This window comes from Paroedura picta, chromosome 6 (genome assembly GCF_049243985.1).
Source record: "Paroedura picta isolate Pp20150507F chromosome 6, Ppicta_v3.0, whole genome shotgun sequence".
Lineage (NCBI taxonomy): Eukaryota > Metazoa > Chordata > Lepidosauria > Squamata > Gekkonidae > Paroedura > Paroedura picta.
In genome coordinates, this window is record NC_135374.1 from 67267193 (window position 1) to 67287023 (window position 19831).

A 19831-nucleotide genomic window follows, 5' to 3' on the forward strand; every position below is an offset into this window, starting at 1 on the left:
ACCCAAAGGAGTCAGAGTGACTTACAATCGCCTTCCCCTCCCTCTCCCCATTACAGGCACCCTGTGAGGGAGGTGAAGCTGAGAGAGCCCTGATATTACTGCTCGGCCAGAACAGCTTTATCAGTGCCATAGCGAGCACAAGATCACCCAGCTGGTTGAATGTGGGGGAGCGGGGATACATTTAAACATTTCTGTGACACCTTTTTACCCAATTCTGAGTCCCCTAGGTGGTTAGACGTTTGAGTTTTGTTGTGATGGCAACACCAGGGTTATGCGATATTTTTTTAAACACTACTGCACTGTATGTAAGCTTTAATAAAATTAGAGAAACTGTGAAAAGCTTGTTTTATGGTAGCAATAATTGGAGATATGAAGGCCAATAACTTAGAAAAATTACTGCTTCCTTATTGAGACAATTCCTTGGGTTCTCTTATTGCTGCTGCAAATGCCTCCGCATTTTCACTAGCAATGGAACACCCACATAATCGTTTTCTTCATGTTTTCCTTGCCTTAGCCACCCATGGCCATAATTTTTCCATCCCCATTCCCACTAGAGAGCTTTAAAAAATCACTGGCAGGTTGTTATAGCACAATAACATTATACCAATGTTCAGCTTTCATTTTCAAAGAAATGAAGCCTCTAGCCTTTTCACAGCAGAGTTATAAGGGAAAAGATGTGCTCTGTACACTTCCCCTTGTAACTGTAACAAAAAGGGATAAAAACTTCCATCTTTAAAAATGAAATATGGAACTGATACAACAGCACTATAACATACCTTCCCTTCAACATGGCACGCAATGACACATTAACTGCAGACTTTCCAAAAAGATCATATGAAACACATTTGGGAAACATCACAACAAAGAAAAGGAAACACAAAAGCAAAACCAATACAGGAAAATTTCATGTGAATGCTCTCAAAGCACTGCTGATTGAAGGAAGCCAAGGTAGAACTGATCTTCCATGTGGAAGTGGCCTAAATGTGCTTTGAGTTTGCCCATCTGGGACGCTCATGGAACAGTCCGTGAAAAAGGAGAGACTGTAACCAGCATCTATCAAAAATAAATCTACAGGATTCCCTTCTGTTCTATGTTCATTAGGCTCTTAGTGTATGCTACTGTTTTCTCATGAGAAACTGAAATGGTAAACAGTACTGTCATTTTCACACCAAGATATTTAACTTTACATTGCATTTAAATATGTCTAACAGAAGCAGGACAGCCTTTTTTTTTTAATAAGGAAAAGGTAACTTAACAATAAGTGAATTAGAAAAGGTGGCTTAGGAAGGTGCTTTGAACTTCTCCCTGCTTAACCATTTCTCCCCCTAAGTAATGTTTCCCTTTGCAGGTTTACTTGCCAAGAGGGGAAGTTAAGGAGGAAAAGTAATAAGTGAGGAAAGGGTGTTATCCCTCCCCCTGCTACAGCGCATCACTGAAAGCTGCCCCCTCTGGGAATTGCTTTTCCTTAAAAATAAAAAAGAGGCAACCCTTCACATTTCCTTGCACGAGACACGTAACTGCAGCCCTAAAACATACTTTGGAAATTGTCCCATAAGTTTATATGATTCCAAAAAATTAAAACACCTCAAACATTCAATTCAGTGCAGGTTTTACACTGTGATGGGAACAGAAGTGAAAACAAAGTTGATTTTTGTCTCAAATGTTGAAGACAGTCTCAATCATTTAACATATATGAGGCAAGCAGCTCAGTCTCAGAAAGATTTCCATGGAAGTATGGAAAAGGATCACTCATGCTTTTCTAATCCAGGATTTGACTTTGTCCTACACATTTTAAAGAAATAGCCAGATTGCATGCTATTGTTGACGCCGACTGTTACATCATGACAATGAAATACTGCCTGGCTCCCATTACAATGACTGACACAGAAAACAGGAGACACATACATGTTCTTTGCTGACATCTAGTGGACACAGTCAGTAAATGGCATAATTTTGAGAATAAATAAATGGCAGCCAAAGAGAGACCGGTTTGCATTAACTGACTACTTTTAGAACACTAGGTATCAGCTTCCCACAGTCTTTCAGTCCAGCAGATATTCAACTGCTGCCCTTTCTTTAAAGCTTAATCTGATTATGGTTTAGGTCCAAACAAAAATTGATTTATTCACTTGATTTATTACTCGCCATCCCCAGAGACTGGCTCATGGTAAATTACAGTATTCAGTCCTACAATAAGATAATAAAACACATCCCATTAAAACATTCCCTCCCAGCTGACAAAAACAATCCTCGTTCCCTCCCCTGCTCAACAGCCTTCCCAAGTGCTTCAGGGAAGATGTCCACGGGGAGCCAGATTACATAGTTGAGACGGGAATGGGCCTCTGATCTTAAACAACCCTGGCCTCAACCAAATGCCTGGTGGAAGAGCTCCATCTTGCAGACCCTGCAAAACTGTGAAAGTTCCGTCAGAGCCCTCCATTCTTCTGGGAGCTCATTCCACCAGGTTGTGGTGAGGACCGAAAAGGACCTGTCCCAGGTCAAGGGGAACAACAACAGATTAGCACCGCAGCGCACAAGGCCCTGCAGGGGGCATAAGGTGATTGGTGGTCCCTCAGATATATGGGGCCCAGACCAAGGATGGTTTTAAAGGTTAACACCAAAACCTTGAACCTGATCCAGAACACAACTGGCAACCAATGCAGTTGCCTCAGCACTGGCTTCCAAGTTCCTGTGAGGACTCTTGCAGCCGCATTCTGCACCAGCTGTAATTTCCGGGTCAAGGCCAAGGGCAGGCCTGTGTAGAGTGAGTTACAGAAATCAATCTTAGATGTGACCGTTGCATGGATCACAATGGCTAGGTGCACTGGTGACAGATAGGGTGCTAGGACCCTTGCCTGGTGTATTTGGAAACTTCCTGTGCAGGCTCTCATAACCTGTGCCTCCATCGATAGGGAGGCATCAAGAATCACCCCCAGATTCCTGGTGGAGGGAGAGACATTAAGCTGCACACACCTCTCCAGGCTGGATAAATGCACTTCCTGAACCAGCCCCTTCCTACCCAGCCACAACACCTCTGTCTTGGAGGGGTTAGGTTTCAGGCTACTCTGCTCAAGTCTTCCAGCCATAGTTTCCAAACATCTGCCAAATGTTTCTGGGAGAAAGTGTGAGCAGCCATCCATTAGAAGATAGAGCTCAGTCATCTGCATATTGGTGACAGCCTATCCCAAAACTCTGGATCAGCTGGGCCAGAGGGTGCATACAGATATTGAAAAGTGTGGGGGAGAAGACTGCAACCCTGTGGAACTCTACAAGGGAGCTGGAAGGGACACAACAACTCTTCCCCCACTGCCACGCTCTTTGTCCAGTTCTACAGGAAGGAGATCAGCCACTGAAGGGCTGTCCCAAGTATCCCAGATCCGGTGAGGCGGTAGGCTAGCAACTTGTGGTTGAACACATCAATCATGGCCAACAGATCTAAACCACCTCTATCCAGCTGGCACCGGAGATCATCCATCAGGGCAACCAGCACCATCCCCACCGTGTAGCCAGGATGGAACCCAGGCTGATATGCATTGAGTACCAAAAATTAATCCAAGATCACTAGGAGCTGCTCCATGGAGGCCCTTTCAGCCACCTTACCCAGAAACACAGGTTCCAAGACTGGGCGATAGTTGTCCGGGTCCCACGGATCCAGTGATGGTTTCTTCAGTAAAAGGCAGACCACCGCTCATTTCAATGCTCCAGGGAACTCCCCAGATGACAGGGAGAGGTTAAGAATAGCCCGAAGGGAGCCTCCTATCTGCTGGTCACTCATTTGTGTAGCCAGGATGGACAGGGATCAAGGGGGCAGGTGGTTGCTCTCATTTACCCTAGTAACTTGTCCATTATGGTTAAACAGAGCTGCCTGAAGCCATCAAACATTATTCCCCAAGACAGCCAAGGGGCCTCTAGTTCCCGTTCTGCATCAAACATAGCAGATAGATTGCGGCAGAGCGACAAAATTTTACCCCCCAAAAAGCTTGCTAATGCCTCACAGCTCTAATCCAACTGGCTAGAATTTTGGCCCTCGAGGGCGGTAAGCAACTGAGCTACCCTAAATAATTGTGACAGGCAAGAACGTGTGGATACAATGGAGGTGAAGAACTTCCACTTCGCCACCATCTCCTACGCCTTCATAAGCGTGCAATAAAAGAGAATAAAATATCTGAAGTTAACAAAATATTAGGTAGCATGATTTGTTTATAAGATGCTCTGATGGGAATACCAGAGCGTCTTATAATCATGCTACCTAATATTTTAAAAAATCATAATGAGCTCTGTAGGTGTTGTGGGCAAGAAACATCTCCTAACCAGCTTGATAGCTGTTTCTTAATAAACATTTCCCTTGTCAGGTTTGAATAAGACACTTGTGAAATGTAAAGAAAACTATACATGTCACATTGCTACCAATGATAAGGAAGCAAAAGCTGTTGAATTAAAAAAACAAAATGACTCAAACACTTCAGTGGCAAATATGTTACCCAGGATTTGTAAACGTATCCTTACAGTTTTTCTCTCTGGTCACATTCTTAAGAGCTGCCTGCCCTCTTTGTTCTGTTTGCTATTAGAGCTGCAGTCTCTACACATATTAAGGAAAAATGTTAAAATGTTGGGTGTCTGTGTTTACATTCAGTGATGTCTTTTCCTTCTTGCAGCTCTTTACTGGGCATGGAGTGATAATATGGAAGCTGAATGTTCATTCACTTGGAGCTCTGTTCAGGCCTCTATGTAGACTGAACAGATGGGGTAGGTAGGAAGCAAACTTGCACCTACTGTCACAGTGCCCCTTATGATCAACAGCAGGTCTAAACAGAGCCTACATGTATACAACCATATGTTTCTCTCCCATCTCCATGTGCTTGCTCAGTCACCACATGAGTGAAGGTGTGAATGGGGCTTGGTTGTAGGTCACTAAGGAGTTTAGTTAGTAAGAAGCTAAACAGTTTGGTCTATGAAGCGTAAAGGTCGTACAGCCACATGGCCTGAGCTAAACTTGGGACTCAGCTGAATAAGATGCCAGCAGTTTCCAATTCCAACTTAGACCACAGCCAGAAAGAAAAGGGGTAAACCTCTCCCTTTTGCAAAATATTGGTGTCTTTCATATAGCCTTTAAAATTCACTTGCATAACCCAGCGTTAGAAATTTTTTCTTGTGTTCAAACAACTTCATAAACATGCCACCACTGTCTTATATCTTCCCCATTTCCCCCCATTTTTAATAAAACTGGTCTTCTCCACACTTCCAAGGTGAAAAGTATTTTCAACAAAGCCTCTGCACAAAATCTAAACTCAGTTCATTGCACTGATGATTTCCAGCACAATCCACCTGCTCAGAAAGGGGTGGGTTTATTTTTGTTTTATTAAATGTGCATTCCAGTGGACAAACATTTCAAAGAAGGAATGTGCCTGCATTGAAACACACAATCATTCACATTGGTGGTACCTTCCTCTGCATGTGTGTGTGTGTGCATGCACACTTGTGTGTTCGGTCTCCTCTCCATGCTTCCCTTAATCTTTCTCTGCAGCCTGAGAAAACTAGGATCATGTCTTCTTTTTGCTTTACTCTCTCATATAAGATCTACCAGATTGTCTCTTGATCCTTCACACCTTTTCCCCACTGGGGAAACCAGACAAGCATGTTGGTTATGGTAGCAGGTATCAGTTAGATCCAAAGCAGATTTTAAAATATTATTGATGCAGTTGGGGGGGGGGGGAGAGAGGTGGCAATGCGTCTAGCCTCCATATTCATTTGTTCCTCCAGCAAAGAAGGCAACTTAATTTTCTCCAGAACATCAGCATTACCAACCAGGGATAGGGCATTCCCCTTCCATGAGTCCATCCCCCCACCGAGCTGCGTGCGGCATCAGAAGCAATGCTGGTAGGGAGTATTGCAGATCTCTGCTTATATATGTTTATAATTCTCTCAAACAAAGTCTCTCATAAAATATATGTTTATAATTCTCTCTTTATCTACAGAAGTTTTACTTTCCAACAAAGATCTAGTCACATCCACTTTCAAGAGGTAAACTCCATCAGCCAGGGAGGTGCTAATAATATTAACAAGAGGTGTCATAATCTGGAGCTTACATCCTTTAAGCAGTAAATTAGGACATGTATCTAATGTCCAAGTGGTGGCCTTCCTAACTCCATCAGCATTATTCTGGGTGGCCAATTCATAACTATTCATACAAACATGACCAGATGGTACTTCTAAAGACTCTTGTAATCCATCTATATTCGAATAGGCATCTAAATTATCACAGGTAATTGACAAGTCACTATCAATTTGTGACTCTGACTTAAGAGTCATCAATTTACTAATCACTAAACAACTGAGCTCAACAGAATTCAACAGATGTGATGAGAGAAGAGGAAAAAATCCCTTTATTTGCTGCTGTCACTGCCATTTCACAGGCCTTCAAATGGGTTCTTGGTCCTACTCTATATGATATGACACCAATTCTCTGCTACTGTCACTTGAGCTAAATTATCATTATCTTCATTTACACAGCACATTGGTAAACCAAAGGCATGGAGCTGGATATGTAAAATTTCCACAAAGTTTGAAGCTATAGGGAAAATAACTTTGATTGGGGAGGGGCAGAAATTTGGGGGACATTTTCAGTCTTGTGAAACTTAAGGTGATTTACAACATAAAACAAAAATAATAACCATAAAATACTTTAAAGCACAATTGACTGCCAATAAACAGAAATCAAATTCCATCCTAAATAAAACTATCTTCAACAGTGTCCTAAATATCAAAAGTGAGGGGTCCAGGCATACCACCCTAAGGAAGCTGTCCCATAATTGTGGGACTGCCAGCCAAACGGTCTTCTCTTGTATGCCCACAAGTTAAGACTTTTTGACTGTGTCAGGAGGGTCTCTCCCTATGATCTTAATTTCAGGGCAAGAACATATGGGTGAAGACAGTCCTTCGGAAACCACGGCCCCATGCCACATAGAGCTTTAAAAGAGAAAAACACGACCTTGAATTGGACTCAGGAGCAGATCAGTTGCCAGTGAAATTGCTGCCATATCGGAGTCATGTGCTCCCAGTAGTGCTCCGCAAACCGCAGTCTAGCCCTAACATTCTGTGCTAGCTTCAGCTTTCAAATGCTCTTCAAGGGTAGAGAGCATTGCAACAATCCAGTCTAGAGGTAAAAAAGGCATGGATTGTCCTATGCTACCACAGAACGTGTATCTTTAATTTTAGCATCCTAGAGGTAGCAAACAACTTCTATGGTAAACAATAGTTGGGAGGACTGCCAGGATGTTTTGATATTAAGCTAAACTTAAAAACAGGAGCACACAGTCTTTTTAATTATGTGGGATTCTTTGGCAAAGGTAAGATGCAACTACAAATGACTTGTACAGGATGTGAAACCAACAAAAAAATGGAGGCAGAACCAGCCACAAAATATGAGGGTGTGAGATTACGCCTAACTCCCCTAGTAACTCTTCAGTACTCAAGGCAGAAGCTCAGTTTAATGGAATGTCTTTCAAAATCAGCACACTGTTTAAAAATATTTTATGTGTACACAGGGTAAGACAGTGAAAATCCTTGTGCAGCTGCTGCTGAAACAACTTTTAAAAAATCTGCACAGCCAATCATATTGCCAATCTGAAACTATGCTGGCAGGACTGGCATCAGCAAACCCTGAGACAGGGCAGATGCTGGAGTCCAGAGCTTCTAGTCTTTGCATCTCTAGAACATGGTTTTTCAGTGCTCTCAATTTTTCCACGTTTTACTGGAAAAAATGGAAAAAGCATCCTTGGGGAACATGGGCGTTTTCTGAATTTTTCTTGGTCTTTGCATCTCTAGCCGGACCCCTGTGGAGGCAGGAAGGAGCAACTCCTGTCTATAGCCTCAGATATCCCAGCATTCCAAGCCCCATTCTGACAGAGGAATTGAAAAAGTATCGTCATCCCCGTTATGGGGAAAACATACTGCTCCTTACTAATTCTACCTGAAGAAACTCTAGAAGTGCCCCTGCTGGACTAAACACTGAAAGATTTGTTTTTTGTATTAGTAAAGGTAAAGGTATCCCCTGTGCAAGCACCGAGTCATGTCTGACCCTTGGGGTGATGCCCTCTAGTGTTTTCTTGGCAGACTCAATACGGGGTGGTTTGCCATTCCCTTCCCCAGTCATTACCATTTTACCCCCCAGCAAGCTGGGTACTCATTTTACCAACCTCGGAAGGATGGAAGGCTGAGTCAACCTTGAGCCGGCTGCTGGGATCGAACTCCCAGCCTCATGGTCAGAACTTCAGACAGCATGCCGGCTGCCTTACCACCCTGTGCCACAAGAGGCTCTTTCTTTTGTATTAAACCCTCTTATTAATATCCAAATATGTGTCTTCTGCTGTTCTTGAAAAGGGTTTGATTAAAAGCCAAAATAACTTCCCTCCTACATTATCTCTCATATTTAACTTGAGGACTTAACTAGCGCAACAAAACATGGCCTTGGCACATATTATGAAGAATAAAGTGCCTCAGAACAGAGTGGCGTTTCCAACATTATCTAATAGGCAAAGGGAATTACCCACATATTAGCAATCAGGGAAGGGCTTCCTCATCGGAAAGTACTGTTTTCCTACAAATTAAACCAGGGATTCCCAACCAGGGGGCCTTGGAAGCTATAGAGGGGGCCTGCAGACTTTGCCCCTACTGCCACCTTAATGGACAGACTAGGAACTGGATGCCCCCACCCAGAGGGCATGATGGTTAGGCTGTGGGAGTAAAAATCAAAGTGGGGAAAGTTGGTTGCATTGTGGTATGTGGGGCCTGGACTGTCTTTATAGCTCCTGCCATAATTTCAGGCCAACGTAAGGCAGAGCCGCCTTAGTAGTAGTAAAGGTGAGGGGGAGTGAAAGGAGGCCGAAGGGTTCTGGTAGTGACGTCACTTACAGTGACATGTCACTTCCTAGGCGCATGACAGGGAGGGGTGGCCAGCTGACATCACTTCTGGGGGTCCTCAAAGCTTGAAAATTTAATTCAGGGGCTCCTTCATCATCAAAAGGTTGAAAGAGGCTAAATTAAACAATGTTCAAGTTGTGGCACTGGCTTTCTGAACAGTTATTTATTTGATTTATTTATTTATTTATTTATTTATTTATTTATTTATTTATTTATTTATTTATTTATTTATTTATTTATTTATTTATTTATTTATTTATTTAGATTTCTATACCACCCTTCCCTACAGCTCTGGGCGGTTTACAGAAAACCTTTTGGAGCATTTACATGGAACAGTATCAGTACCAATATAACAATATAACAACGATAACATACCAACTAGAACTAGAACAGTATTTCCACAATAACTTTGACACTCCTTTGGTAGGTTCGGCCTCTCAGTCTGGGGGGGGGGGGGGGCTGTAGATGTTATGAGTCAGTTGGCCTCAAGCAATTGCCTGGTGGAAGAGCTCCTTTTTGCAGGCCCTGCGGAATTGTGGAAGTTCCGGCAGGGCTCTGATATCTTCAGGGAGCTCATTCCACCAGGTGGGGGCCAGGACTAAAAAGGCCCTGGCCCTTGTTGAGGTACAACGTGTCTCTTTGGGGCCAGGGATCCACAGCCAGGTATATGACTAGATGTTTAATGACTGGATGTATGTTATTTATGGTTTACTCTAAAAGAGAAAATTTATGGAACCAGAAGGCACTGGTAGTCAGGAAAAGAATAATGATTAATATTTCTTAGTAAGGATGTGATGGCCAAACTATTTTATCTAGGTCTTGCTGCATTAAAGGGGATTTTAATGACATTTTTATTATAAGCATGCTGCTATTTTTGCTTTACTTGTATAACTTTACTGATATATTGAGCATTTAATTTGTTGTAAGCTGCCTCAGAGCTCTGGATTCCAAATCTCAAAAAACAACAAAAAAAGTAACAAAGATTATTTTATTTTTGTGAATTAGCAGTGTTTGCAGACCTTGAAAGTCTGAGTAAATCCACAGGGTCAGAGAACATGTCAAAATGATAAAGAAGATATCTTCAGGTTTATGACCTTCAGTCTTCATATCTAGGCTTGTATTGTAATAAACAATCAGAAGAGCAAGAAGTGTTCAAGAAAAGTAAGTTACCTTTCGCTTTGGGTCACCTTATAATGGAAGTCGGTTGCTAGCAATGAAGACTGCAAGTTGGCGGTAGTTTTGCAACTCTCCTTGCAAGTTGGGGGACTATGAACGGAAAGCTGGCATACTCTGAAGCGCCTGGCATACATAGGCTTTTTGGGATGTGCCATGGGCAGTAACGATGTGTATACTATCACACGTGTCCACCACAGACACATTCCCAAAGAAATGAATAGAAGATTTTAGAGTATGTAACAAGATAAAGTTATTAAATCATAAAAATTATTGTTTACAATTAATGTATTCAATTCAGCTTTTCAGTTTAAAAACAAGTTTTGGAAGCTAATGAAAATGTTAGGGTAAAAGAACATTTGCCTATTACTTGGCTATATTACAACTAATGCATTTAAGAAAAAACCTAAGGGGCCATGACTTTTGTCCCCTCCTTCCTCCCACCCCATATCTTCTCATAGCTGCATTTCCTTCTTTTCATTAATTCTTTAGATAATGGCTGTCAGGCTACTGGGAATACATTTTCCCCTTCTTCTGCAACATAGTGGAGAAACACTGGCAAGTGTCCACATATGCAAACAAACAGCTGGTGGCTTAATTTGTATAGGAAACAATACGGTCAGTGGGCAGCTAAACACAGGTTTTAATAAACGATAGTGCTCCAGTCAAAGGAATGGAAAAATAAGAAAAGCCCTATTAATAGAAAAACTCTTAACATATTTGACAGAAAGCAATATGAGAATTGGGCAAACCATATTTTAAGAATTCTGAAGTTGTATTACTAGTATACATGTGAGGCAAAACACCTTGATTTGCCTCAAGGGTTAACATGATTATTTGTAGGCCTGCTCTGGCTTGCAGGTGTCCAGTTATCTGTGGCTTTTAAAAATATCTCCCACCTGTCCTTGGCCTCACTGTGTGTACTTCTTTGGATCCACGCTCTAGGGCCTGGTTCCAAGTTAGTTACCATGCTGTCAAAATGCACCAACTTATTGCAACCCACACAAAGGGCTGCCAAGGCAAGTAAGGAACAGAGGTGGTTTGCTATTATCTTCCTCTGAAAAGCATCCCTGGTTATCTTCCATTCAAGTACTGACCATAGTTAGTATCCAAGGTTGGGCTATAGCATGCCATCAGTCAAAGTTGTATTTCCAGTTTGGTTCTTAAAGTGTAGGCCTCCTAAAGACTGATGACTTTTTAAAAACGTGGACATTCATAATTAGCCTGGGCTGTATGACTGTTTAACCACAGGTATCACAGGAGTTGGGGGGGGGGGGGATGTTATGGGCCTTCAACCTTTTTCACACACTGTTCAATCTGAGTTAAAAATGCAAGTCCTCAACTCAGCAGCATCGAAGACTCACAGCACATTCCTAAACAGAATTGCACCATTCCAAGCCTAGTGACTTTAACAAACTTAGAAGGCTGCAACTCTGGATAAGCTGGCATCAACATGGCACTTATGACCTTGTTACTGCTAATGTTGAGTCCAAACTGGTATATAAAGCAGCTGTGTATGTTTGGTGATTCTGTATCTTATAGAGAAAATTTACTACTGTTATTAGTTTTGCTGATACAATGCTATCAGAAATTGGATTCTACCACTTTATCTTTGCAAAGCAGATGGTGGCTTTTGTTTCCAATTTGCTACACAGGATCCAGACAACTTCCTTTAAGACACCACTTCCCTTATGAGGAATAACATGTTTTCTAAACATTGAAAAATGTAGTAATTTGTACTTAGGAAAGTGCAGTACATCCTTCACATAGGATATTTGAAGTCATTGACACATATATTCATTCCAATCTGAATTCATGCAACTACTCTTTTTTTGCACAAAATGACACGTTTTGGAGTTAGTAAGGATATAAGACAACATAGAACAACGTTTTTGTTACATGCATAAGGAGTGTGCATTCCAAAACTCCCAAACTGAAAATATACATAATTTCACGTTGTTACTAAAATTCTCTGAACAGTAAGAAAAGTCTAGTTTTTTTAGACATTATAAAAAATGCACACCCCCCCCTAAAATATCCAAGTTTTTCGTGTTTCAATCCTTAATTAATACTGTCAGCGGAAGAAAAAGTCCCATTTTTCTTTGACAGTACTGGTTTCTCAGGTAATGGGAATTCCCAGAGGGATTGAAGGAAGCAGTGGTCCGTCCATTATTGAAGAAACTACTGTGGGATCTGCGGGACCCTGCCAACTACTGTCCTTCTAGGGAGGGTGGTTAAAAGGGCCACCACAGACCAGCTTCTAGCATACGTAGATGAAGCTTCAGTCTCAGTCTGGCTTCCGACCTGGCCATGGGGTGGAAAGGGCACTGGTCACTGGGACAGTTGGACTGAGGCAGATCACTGCTGCTTCTGTTACTTGATCTCATGGCAGCATTCAATATAGTCAATTATGAGCTTTTAGCTCACCACTTTGCTGATCCCAGGATACGTGGGACAATCCTCCAATGGTTGATGTCCTTTCTCCAGGATCACAGACATAGGATAGCTGTTGGAGAGATGCAATTGCATCGACATAACCTCAGGCCATGTGGGGAGGTTCTCTCTCTGACTAACATCTTTATGTGCCCTCTTGTCCAGCTGGTCCAAAGGTTTGGGCTCAGGTGTCATCAATATACAGATGACACCCAGCTCTAACTCCTGATGGATGACCACCTGGATTCACACCCAGACAATTTTGCCAGATATCTGGAAGCAGTAACAGAGTGGTTCAAGTAGAGTCACCTGAAACTCAGCCCATCAAAGACAGAGGTCCTGTGGATAGATAAGAAAGGTCCAAGCGAGGAAGTGTGTTTGCCCTGTCTGGATAGAGTACAACTATCAGTTTCAAGCTCAGCCAGAAATCTGAGTATGATCCTCAATGTCTCCTTGTCCATGGAGGCACTGGTCACAGGAGTAGCACAAATGGAGTTGTTCCATCTTTGGCAAGCCAAACTACTAGTGCCCGATTTTGCCCGAAAACCCCTAGCCACAGTCATCTATGCAACGATAACCTCTAGGCTTGAATTCTGTAACTCACTCTACGTGGGCCTGCCCTTAACCTTGCTTCAGAAACTACAAGTGGTCCAAAGTACAGCTGCCAGGGTCCTCACTGGAACATCTTGGAGGTCACATATTCAACCTGTGCTCCAGCAGCTGCACAGGTTAGCACTTGAGTTCTGAATCAAGTTTCAGATCCTGGTTCTTACCCATAAGGCCATTCAGGCTGGGACCTACATATCTGAGAGACTGCCTATCTTTGCCCCCCTCCCCCCGAGAGCACTTTGCTCAGCAAATACCAATCAGTTGGTGGACCCTATCCACAAGAAGGTACATCTGGCCTCAACCAGGGCAAGGACATTTTCTGGCCTGGCCCCCAACAGTTGGAATGAGCTCCCAGAGCACATCCAGGCTGATGGAACTAGCACAATAGACCACAAGGGAGGAATGTGACTGCAGTATTCAGTGGAAAGGTAAAATTGTTTGTCAGTCAGCCACTCTAAAATTAAATTTTAAAAAATGGATGTAGAGAGGATTTTTTTATATGCCAGTGACTGGTGGTCTCCTGCCCCCCCCATCATTACTCCTCCCCCACAGCAATCAGCGGAGAGAAGTGTGGTACTCTGAGAGGTACTTGTTTCTGGGGTCTGTAAAATTAACCTCCTTTGTCCATTCTGCTTGAAACTGGGAGGGCCTTTAGATTACAAGGGGGGCTATGCTCTGTGAAGATCTGGTGCTTTTATCTCTAGAAACAGCTGCCTAAGTCTAATGCAGAAGCATTGTCGTTCAATTTGGGGACACCTGCATTAGTATAAAATACAAAAATCCATGTCTGTACAGTTATATTTGAGGGTTATTCATAAAATGTTAGGATTTGTCTATAGCTGCCGGTAGATGGTAAAACACATAATGATAACCCTCATTTATGAATCCACAGTGCCATAAAACACATTAAGGTTACTGCAGACATCAATAAGCACCACGAGAGGGCAGTTTACTATAAACTCTGATCAAAAGTCAATGATGCAATATGGTCAACATGACACAAAAATGCATCAAAATCTAATCTCTTCTTTTTAGAAGTATAGTTCTAATTCTGTTTCAAATTTGTCTAATAAGACACTGAAAAATTACTGAGAGGTATAGAATAATATTGGAATGTCACCTTTACAATATTTAGTGAGGATTATGTGTTGTTGATTAACCATTCAGACACTAGGCAGCAAAGAGACAAAAATGTGAAATTGAAAATAATTTTACAAAAATGTGAAATTAAAAATACTACTGAGCAGTAAACATTCACAGCAAAAATGGGGGAGGGGATGTCTGTGGACAATCTAAGAAAATGCAGGAAAACTTAAACTACTACTAGATGTTACAATTTCACAAAAAGCCCTACTAGGGAATCCTCCAAATTCTAATCTAAAACTCCCATTCAGTTCTAAATCAAACTACAATCCCGCTGCTCACTGAAGAACACTCCCATAATGCCATAAAACACATTAAGGTTACTACAGACATCAACAAACACCAGGGGAGTACAGTTTAAATATCATCAACTTCCCTGTTATGAATACTTGATAACATTTTATTTTGACAAACAAACACTGCAATAAAACTTTGCTTATATATATACACGAGACAAAGTTTTCTTGAATATTCCCTCTCAAAAATACAAAAAATAAGCTCTTTTTAAAAGTCACTACTGAATTGAAAACACTGGTGAACATTGGCATTAATATGCTTCTGTTCCAAACAGGTAGATTTATTATCATCACCACTTACTACATTAATCATTTCTTCTGTAAACTGGAAAAATTGTTTGTAAATTTCCCCCAAAATGAATTTAATTCCATATTGTTTGCCACTTAAATTAAAGGATTCTTTAAATATCAAAAATTACATTTCATTGTGTGTTTGCCAATATATTTTAAAACAGTATATTTTCATATTTACAAGAATACGTGTCAAGTTTAAAATAAAGCCAATTTCTAGAGCAGCCTTTTTCAACCTTGACCGTGGAAGAGCCCCTTAAATAATTCTTCAGCCTTTGAGGAGCCCCAGAAGTGATGTCTGCAGGCCATGTCCCCTGCCATGCCCCTGGAAGGGACATCACTACCTGCATCCTTAGTCTTCCCTTTGCTCCCTCCTCTCGGTAGGTGACACAACACTGGAGTGGTGTCATGTTTGCTGCAAACACCTGACCCCCAGCTATGGATGCCTGGTCCTGCCACATGCTGCCTCTATTCGCCCCCCCCATTGTCCTAACCTATGTCCCTCCACCCCACAAGCTAGTCACAAGGTGAAGATTCTGCAACAGGCCTAATCTCAAAGATCAGCAAGGAGGGCCAAGGATGCTCCCAAAGAGGGTGACTCCAACATCATACCCTCATCTCCACAGCCAGATACACCTACAACACCCTTGGGACCTCCTGCCAGGGTCCCCATACTTATATGCCTAACATGGAAATGGGGGTGAGTGACAGTGACAAGGAACATGGTAACCAGGCTCCCTGACAGGCTGAGGGAGGTGACACTGGGGAGGGCTGGGATGCAGGGGGTTGGCAGCTTCCTGGGAGTTTCCATAGAATTATTGCTCTATTTTTCCCGTTTCTAGGTCCCTATTCCCTGACATCTATTACTGATGCTGTAGACCAGAGGTCCCCAACCCCCGGTCCGGAGACCGGTGCCGGTCCGTGGATCAGTTGGTACCAGTCTGCGACTCCTCCTCATCCTCCTCCCCGGCTGCTGCCTCGGGAGCTGCCCTGTCACTCTGCCTCCGACTCGCCTTTGGTGCTCTCCGGTGGCCGCCATGACTGGGGCTCCCCCTCAGCGTGGCACTGCGCAGCTGCTGCTGGCAGCGCCCCCCAGCAGGCGGCGGGAAGTCAGGGGCGCTGGCGGGAAAGCAAGTGGAGCAGGGGCTAAGGTGGTGGCGACGTCCCTCGGCAAAAGACTACCCCCCACCCCGCCTCAGTAAAATTGTGAAGTGTTGACCTGTCCCTGGGGACCACTGTCGTAGACAAACTATATACCCTGGCCCAAGGAGGTGTTTCACAATAAGAGCCTCCATGGTCCTGCAGTCACTTTGCATCATGGAGTCTCCAGTTCCAGCACCTAAGAAGGAGTTAACGCAGAGGGTGAACCCAATGTCTTTGGATGGCAGTGGCCTGCCTTGCAGTCACAGGAGTTGTTGGACAGTGGCAAGATGTCACAAATGCTGGTGTTCCAGAGGATGGGGGATTTTGGCCCCTTGATGGGCCCCAGGGCACAGGACCCATGTCCAGCACAACTCATCCATCCTATCCTTTCCTCCAAGTGGGCAGCAATTGAACATGAGTGGCTGGAAACCTGTCAAGAGTGGCAAGATGCCTGCTCCAGGGGCCACTGATGGATGGAGGTATTGGCAGCATCTGTAATGGTGGCTGCTGGACACGTGGCAGGCCTTATTGCCAAAGCATGGGACATGGATGAGAGAAAGGGGCACATTGAGAAAGGGGCTATTGGAATATTACAGGCCTTCCTGCATGACAATGACACCTGCCACTCCTGCTGTGCTTCCAGTGGGGTGGCATATGGGCAGGCATAGGAATACCTTCGACAGCATGGATGCCCTGTGGTATACTGCAGCAAGCAGTGAACATGGGGCACCTTCACATCCATGTTCTTGTCTGTCATCGCCTTCTGAGGCCATGTGTGTATGGAGCGCCAATGAAGGCTGGCTGCAGGACTAATGGGTGATACACTCCTCCACCCATGGTGACAGGGATTGTAATGGGAGCCAGTCTCTTTAAAGGAGTGTGGCAGAGGGGAAGCATGACTCTTGTCGACCACCCCTTGACAGTAAGTGATGATTTGCTTGGCTTCTTCAACTCATGACTCTCACTGATCCTGCGTGCCCTGGACTTCAAGGCACCTCTGACTTGCAACAACATTGGAAAGGAATGCTGCGGCAGGATCACGACGGAGGCTACAGCAGCAGCACCCAGTTACATTATTGAGGCACCTTTTCCCATTCAATCCTCAGATAGCTATCCACTTAGGGAGGAAACTAGTGGCATGACAGCTGCGCCGCAGCCAGCTATCGCAACACAAGTGCAACACAGGATTCCTCCATCCATTGAGAAAGCCCAAAGGCAATTGTCTTAATATTTGGGAGCACTTTTTATAGTTGGTTAGGAGCTTATTTTAAAGACGAAATCATAAGATGGGAAGCATAGAGCAAAAGATTTGCCATAAATTGACATTAAGACCACAAATTCAAAAGCCAGGTGGGTAATATTTCAATTTAAGGTTCCATAGAATTCTGCTGATATAAAACTATACAGTTATCTTATAACAGAACTTAAAAAGAAGAATCTGCTGCAAAATTTCTAAATTAAAATTAATTCAGAGTTTAATAGGGACCAGGGACTCCTAACTCACTTGGGGCTTTTAAATAACTGCTAATATCTTCCATATGGCCAAGGGACCAAGCCCTATGAAGATAGGTCGAGGGACTTGGGAATGTTCAGCCTGGAGAAAAGGAGGTTGAGAGGGGACATGATAGCCCTCTTTAAGTATTTGAAAGGTTGTCATTTGGAGGAGGGCGGGATGCTGTTCCCATTGCCTGCAGAGGAAAGGACACGCAGTAATGGGTTTAAACTACAAGTACAACGATATAGGCTTGAGATCAGGAAAAACATTTTCACAGTCAGAGTAGTTCAGCAGTGGAATAGGCTGCCTAAGGAGGTGGTGAACTCCTGCTCACTGGCAGTCTTCAAGCAAAGGTTGGATACATACTTTTCTTGGATGCTTTAGGATGCTTAGGGCTGATCCTGCGTTGAGCAGGGGGTTGGACTAGATGGCCTGTATGGCCCTTTCCAACTCTATGATTCTATGATTCCATATCCAATTCCTTACAGATGATATTTCAGCTACAATTCTGTAACTTCTTACTGTATCTGCTTATCTCATTTCATCCTATACTAGGTTTTACATTTTGCCCATCTTACAAGAGTGATTTATCATCATTATTTATTTATTTAATTTCTATGCTGCCACTCCTAGCCAGCTAGCCCATGGCGGCTTACAACATAGCTTATAAAAACAATAACATCAAAAGATATAACATTTAAAAAGTCCTCCCACCTTCCCCAATCACCACCCAAGACCTACCCCCTTACCAATCTGCCATATGTGCCTGGGAAAGATGTAACAGAGATAGAGTACCAGAGGGCACCAGAGGAGGGGCCACATCTTCCACATTCTGGCCTCAACCAAATGCCTGGTGGAAAAGCTCCATCTTACAGGCTCCGCAGAAGTTCCATCAGGGCCCTCAGCTCTTCTTGGGGCTCATTCCACCAAGCAGGGGCCAGGACTGGAAACACTCTGGCCCTGGTTGAGGCCAGGCGAACCTCACAAGGGCCCCAGCGGGGAGCATAGGGAATTAAACAGTCCCTCATGTACATTGGGCCCAGATTGTGTATGGCCTTAAAGATTAAAACTAAAACCTTGAACTTGATCAAGTAGTCAACTGGTAACCAATGCAGCCTCCCCAGCACTGGCTGGATAAGGGCTTTCCAAGATGTTGAAAGTATTTCATACCTATTCTGAGTGAACCAATTGCTCACTGAACTGAACTGTATGGAACCAGCATCTCTTTGTAACAGGCTACCCCTTTCTTATGTGAATAAACTGGACTGATAGATCAATAATAGCTGCAATAATCTTTATGGAGGCACTGTATACCTTTCTGTTGCTACAGACTAACATGGGTACCCACCTGGAATTAGCAGTGATCAGTTTAAGGAGACAATCTGCATCCTGGTCATCAGAAAGACTTTACAAAAGCATTTCTGCCACTAGCATAACTTAATGCTTGGAAACTCAAAGAGTCCTAAGATTGCAAGCTTGTGATAGGAGATCAACAACTTGAGTTGAATTTAAAGCTGACCCATCTCACACCACTGGCTTTCAAATTAAACAAGGCCACAGGTAACTTGGTTCAATGAAAGATGTATGCTGCACAGTTAACTTTTTCTCTCAAACATAGCATTAAATTGATACTTTTTCCACATTACAGAATTTGATGTGTGCATTTCATCATTATCTTTGCCTTATGGTTGCTTTTTGCAACTTTTTCACCATTGGGAACCCCCTGAAATATTCTTCAGGCTTCGAGAAACCCCCAAAGTGCAATGATTGTGCCGAATATGGTTGTGAAGCATAACTACGTACATGCCCACTCAGGTGCCCTCTCCTCCCCCTCCAGGCCCATCACTGCCCATTGGGGTGGGGTGGGGGGGTCGACATGACTATATATGGTCATATCACCTGATAAATGTTTAACAAATTTTAAATATATATACACATTTAATTAACTTCTATTTTTCCCAGGCTGTCAAGAACCCCTAGATGAGAAAGCCTGCCTTATTTGGAAGCAGCTCCAGCCAGCTCACTTATCCTCAATTGCCAACCACAGTGGGATACTGCAAGAACTGAGACTGCAAGAGGGGGAAAAAGATGAAATGGGATGAACTGGCAGTACCTCATTTAAAATCTCCCTGAAGTCACATACAGATGTTTCATCCGTCATAGCCAGCTTTCAGAGACATGCTGCCCAAAATGAGCAGAATCACTCAAGAGTAGCATTACAAACAATGGTTACGACACACAATTGTGTTGCTCTATAATAAGGGTAGGCAGGGGCTCATGGGAATTGTAGTCCATAGACATCTGGAGGGCCGCAGTTTGACTACCCCTG

At 43.2% G+C, this 19831-nt stretch overlaps 1 protein-coding gene across 1 annotated transcript in view; it reads right to left on the reverse strand.

Moving 5' to 3' along the window:
* Window positions 1-19831, reverse strand: part of TSPAN7 (tetraspanin 7) — a 103762-nt gene that overhangs the window by 32897 nt on the left and 51034 nt on the right. The gene's annotated exons all lie outside the window — the stretch shown is intronic.